Below are 5,801 nucleotides of genomic sequence, written 5' to 3' on the forward strand. Positions count from 1 at the left end.
AAATATTCTATGGTATTTTCTCTTAATTCTTAGCAGAGGCATAAAAAGTTTCAACAATAATCCACAACAGTGTGAGCTGCCTATATTTAGTGACCTTGTTGATATTTGAATTTCACCTGGTTCTTTTTCCAACTCTCCATATGTTGTCAGAGACACCCAGGTGTATGATGGTAATTGTTTAGCAAAGAGCTCTCTGAACTTCATAAAGAAACACCATTATTACCATCCTCTACTTTTCTAAAGGATTCTTTCATTTTAAACATATGTAGATAAGCTTTTAACAGTTAAATCTGTAACTTAAAAGTACTGAATTTCATTTTTCTAGTCCACATTTCTAATGTGATAAATTACATTTGTGTTAGGCACTGTTTTAATGTAGTTAACAAATTGGTAAACTGATCTAACTTGGCTTAAGATCACACAACTAACCCATTTCTTGTTCCATACATTTTCCCAATTTGTCTTAATGCAAAATAGTACAATAAATTCTAGGAAAGAACATTTTACTTCAAATGAGACCAGAACAAATTAAATTACTCTCACATCTATATTCCCAAATGGTATCTTAAATTATACCTAAGTAATAATTCCAATTACTTCATATTATTTTTATAAGGCCCATTTATTTCAAGGACTTCATAGGCCCTACAATTTTCAGCTAATTCATTGCCAAAAATTTAAAATGGCAATCTATTTTTTTTCCTTTTTTAACATACCAGTCTTCCATAATTATCCTACTAGATGAGTATTTTTAATACCACATTCTTATTTCTCTTGAGGACATATTTTGATCCAAATTAAATCTGAGTTCAGAATCAGTCCTCAAAACATTTAGATCTCAGTTTGTCTAAGTGTTATTTGCTCTTAAAGCTTCAAAATGGAGAGCCCATTATTGTCAATAAACTCATTTTATAAGACATGTAGTGGCTTTTTTTCTAATTCCTTTCAAACCACCCAAAGAACCTAACCTGATTCTTGTCCCCATTCTCTTACTGTCCTGATGTTGAATGATAGAGTGGGGACCAGGGCTTTGGGTAGCTTGGAATTCCCTTCCCCTGCTTCCTTTTTCCTGCTTGTTTCAATGAAACATCAAACCTTCCTTTTTTAAAAAAAACCTTATTTACCTATAACACCAAAGTCTGTTGAGTTATTTCTTGATTAGTATCCAGGTCTTTTTAGGAGATTAAAGCACCTCAAATTTCTCCTATTCTCCTCAAAGGAGAAAGAAACCTGAACTGCCTGTTCCTAGTCTCAATATATTGAAGAAGTCTATGGGACAAATCCCTCAAAAATCCATTAAGATATTCTTAGTAATTATGAAAACTTTTAGGAGCCTGCTTATGTTCCCAGGAGTTGGATCTGGGTTCTCTCGGCCCTTGTTAACAGCTTACAAAAGGCTTGACTTCCCAAAGAACCGTTAAAGTCTCTTATGCTGTCTACAAAGTGTTTTTCCAAATTAAGTCATAGTTACTCTCTTCTCTTGTTTTGCTTACTTACTATTCACTTTTCAGAATCTTGACAGAGTTAATAACCTGTAATTCACAAGTCAAGATAGTTATTTTCAAATCCTTAACAATATTCTTTATACTAAAATTTTTTACAATGGTAACAGACATTTTAAACCTAAATTGCAAAAATTCTGAACTGATTGTATTTAAGGCCTCATTAGAGAAAGCTTGATCACTGTAGAGAAACCAGATGCCAAGTGGTGGCTGAGTTTTAGTGGCCACATCTGTCACTCTACTCCAAAGGTACCAACAGTTTAATAGCTTAAGACTTTCCCCCCTATATCTGGCCTCAAATCTTTCAGAGTCTGACAGTCAAAAGAGCCATACCTGGGTCACCATGATTCCCCCACTGAATCAGTTGTTTTAGACCAAATGTCACAGAACTTAATCACTTCCTTTTTTGCCATCCCTGACTCAATAGGAAGTTCTACCTTATCCCACATGCTATGAGTGGTCTTTCTAAGGGTGTTTGGCACCCTAATTTTACCATGGTTGGCTCTCATTTCATATATATATATATATATATATATATATATATATATATATATATATATATATATATATATATTCTTACTCAGTTTTAAAATATATATAGTTTCCAAGGATGCTCTTCCTTAAAGATTCAGGAAGCCCTCCCAAGCTCTCCAAAACATGGTTCAGCTGGAAAGTCTAGTCATGGTCTTGGTGCTCAGATTATGCTAATAATTGGCAAGGAGAGGGCTTAAACAGGGAGACCTTTCCTCCTTCCTTAAACAAATGAGAGGGCTAGGGCCAAAGACAAGTCATTACCACATCCTCCCATTCTCTGCACATTGGCCACAAGGTTGAAAGAGTGGCTTAGTATTTACTAACGGAAGTACACACGCACACACATACACACACACACACACACAGAAAATCCCTTGAAACTTCACCAATAGTGCTTTCAAATCTGCCTTATGTTTTTAACTTTCTTAAAACAAATTTAAAAGAATGCTGTTTCCAGACCACTAGTATTATTTTAGCATATAATGCAAAATTTGAGGAAGCCCCACTAATATCCAATTAGTATACAATGTCAAACTTCTACAAATTGGGGAAAAGATCGCCTTCTCTTTGTCTTTTAATTTTGGCCAGAACCTGTGTTGGTAAGCAAAATGGGCTCTTAGCACTTAGTTCAACCAAGTGCCCTTGAAGAGTTTGGCTTTTGTTTCCTTTGAGTAATTCAGTATATTTCATTGAGTCTTATGAAGTGCTAAGCCCCAGGCTCTAACACCTATTAGGTGTTAACCTAACCTATGTGGATGTGAACCTCCCAGGGTCCTAAGGGGAGGGGCTAACTCAAGAGTCAACCATAGGAGCCTAAGTTCTGGTCATTCAGATGACATTTGATGACGTCTGAAATCCTATAAGAAGAGAAGACAGAGCCATTTGTGCTGGGCTCTCCCTCTTGGTGGCATGGAGATTCAGGGCAGCTGCAGCTAAGAGCCCTCCAGCTTGTAACCTAGATGCAGAGACTTTGTTATACTCTGGTAACTATGTACTGGGATTTGAATCAGACAGGGTCTGTCTGTCGATGTTTGTACTTTGTTTGTATTTTGCTCTGAAGTTCAGGGTGCTGGTCTTTTCCCCTGAACTAAGTGAATGATATCTGTATTCTGAATTAAAGTAATCTTGTCAACCCTTTAATGTTGCTTTCTTTACTAAAGCAGATCAAAAGAACCTGTGCTTTTGCAGCATGCTGGTAGCATTCTTGTTGCTGGGCTTGTGTTGGTCTTTCACCCCCCACAACAGCTGCTAGCTGGATTGTTGAAACACAACCAAAAAAAGAAAGAGATTTAAAAATGTTTTTTTTCTCTTTACTTATGCCCTTTCCAAGAGAGAAAGAGGAAGTGGACCCAACATAGCAGAGTAGAGGCAGGGATGGACATGATCACTCCCTCCAAACACCTTTAAATAATTACTCTAAGCAAAAACCCACAAAAAGATGGAGTGAAACAATTTTCCACCCCAGGACAATTTAGAAGGTCAGCAGGAAAGGTCTCTAACACCAAGGTGAGAGAGCAGCATAGTCCAGTACAGGTCTTGACAGCACAGACTAGGCCCCAGCAAACCAAGAGCAGACCTCAGGGTGACTGAATTAGTGACAGCAGTGGAATTTTCAGACATCTCAACTCACAAGTAGTAAAGGGATCAAACAATGGGTCAAAAGGAGATTTATGGGGGTCCCTTTGTTGGCACCAGGGGCAGAACTCTGTTGCAACACTTATACTTGGATCTTGTCACAGTCTTAGGTCTTAGTCCCAGTGTGAGGAGGAGCACCAGCACAGCAGAGCTTGAGGCTACAGGGGAGCCAGGTTGAAAAGAGTACCTATGGTTGATCAGAAATGTATACACAATACAGGAGAGTAGTAAACAAAATCTCTCTAGATCATACCACCTTGGAAGAGGCAAAACCCTTACAGGTCCCTAGAATTACCTCTGAAAACAGGTGCACAAAACACCTGAATCTTGAGACAGTACCCTCTTTACTTGGGAAGCACAGTCCCACTTTAGCATAGAGTTAAAAGTTAAGAAATAAGCAGGAAAAATGAGCAAGTAACAGAAAAAATTCTGACCATAGAAAGTTACTATGGTGACAAGAAAGATCAAAACACACACTCAGAAGAAGACAACAAAGTCAAAATTCCTGCATCCAAAAATGCAAAGAAAAATATTAATTTGTCTCAGGCCATGGAAGAGCTCAAAAAGGATTTTCAAAATCAAGTAAGAGCAGTAGAGAAAATTAGGAAGAGAAATGAAAGTGATGCAAGAAAATCAAGTAACTGGCTTCATAAAAGATACACAAAAATACTGAAGAAAATAGCACCTTAAAAATAGACTAGCAGTTGGAGCCAAGATGGGGCTCTCCCCCAAATTCCTCCACACACCTGTAAAATGGCTCTGAACAAATTCTAGAGCTACAGAATCCACAAAATAACAGAGGTAAACAGGGCTCCAGCCCAGGACTGCCTGGATGATCTCTGGGAAGGGTCTATCATGTGGTACTGGGAGCGGACCACAGCCATGGGTGGACAGTGCCAGGAAGACCAGGTCAAGAACAGATTGGGTTGGAGCAAGCCTTAGGGCCCTGAATCACTGAGCTGTAGCAGTTATCTGACTTCTCAATCCACAAACACCAAAGGCAACTTAACATGTCAGTGGGAAAACTGATGGATCTGGGTGAGAGAAGTGCACTGTCTGGTTCCAGCCCTTAGGTGGTGGAAGTGATGCAGTGGCAGCAGCAGGAAGTTCTAGAGGTTGCTTCCAGAGCTCCATCTGTGGCTGTTTCCTACCCCAGGCCCACAAGGTGGGAGGAATCAAGATGCAGATCAGAGCAGGAGTACAAGGAGCACTCTGCCAGTGCAGAGGCAGAGTTCTCTTGCTTTGCCTTGCTTGGATCCTGGTCATGGTCCTGGTTGGTGGTTCTTGGGGGAGGAAGAGCACAAGTGTGGCAGAACTTGTGGTGTAGAAGTAGCTCTGAAAACAGCAGTGCAAGACCCCTGAAGCTTGGGACAAAGTACTCACCATTCTAAAGGCAGTCATACCCTGACAAAAACTTCAAGGGTCAAGTAGTTAGCTGGAAAGAAGATTAAACCACACAGCCAGAATAAGTCAACAAAGTCAAAGAGCCCACATCAAAAGCCTGCAAGAAAAATATGAATTGGTCTCAGGTCATGGAAGACCTCAAAAAGGATTTGGAAAAGGATATAAGAGAAATAGAGGAAAAATTGGGAAGAGAAATGAGAGTGATGCAAGAAAATCATGAAAACAAGTCACCAACTTGCTAAAGAAGACCCCCCCCCAAATACTGAAGAAAATAAAGCCTTAAAAATAGACTAACCCAAATGGCAAAACAGCTCCAAAAAGCCAGTGAGGAGAAGAATGCCTTAAAAGACAGAATTAGCCAAATGTAAAAGGAGGTCCAAAAGACCACTGAAGAAAATACTACCTTAAAAATTAGAATGGAGCAAATGGAAGCTAGTGACATTAAGAGAAATCAAGAAATTATAAAACAGAACCAAAAGAATGAAAAAATAGAAGACAATGTGAAACATCTCATTGGAAAAACCACTGATCTGGAGGATAGATCCAGGAGAGATAATTTAAAAAGTATTGGACTACCTGAAAGCCATGATCAAAAAAAGAGCCTAGACATCATCTTTCAAGAAATTATCAAGTAAAACTGCCATGATATTCTAGAACCAGAGGGTAAAGTAGAAATTGAAAGAATCCACTGATCACCTTTGTAAAAAGATTCCCAAAAGAAAACTC

This window comes from Trichosurus vulpecula, chromosome 1 (assembly GCF_011100635.1).
Source record: "Trichosurus vulpecula isolate mTriVul1 chromosome 1, mTriVul1.pri, whole genome shotgun sequence".
NCBI lineage: Eukaryota > Metazoa > Chordata > Mammalia > Diprotodontia > Phalangeridae > Trichosurus > Trichosurus vulpecula.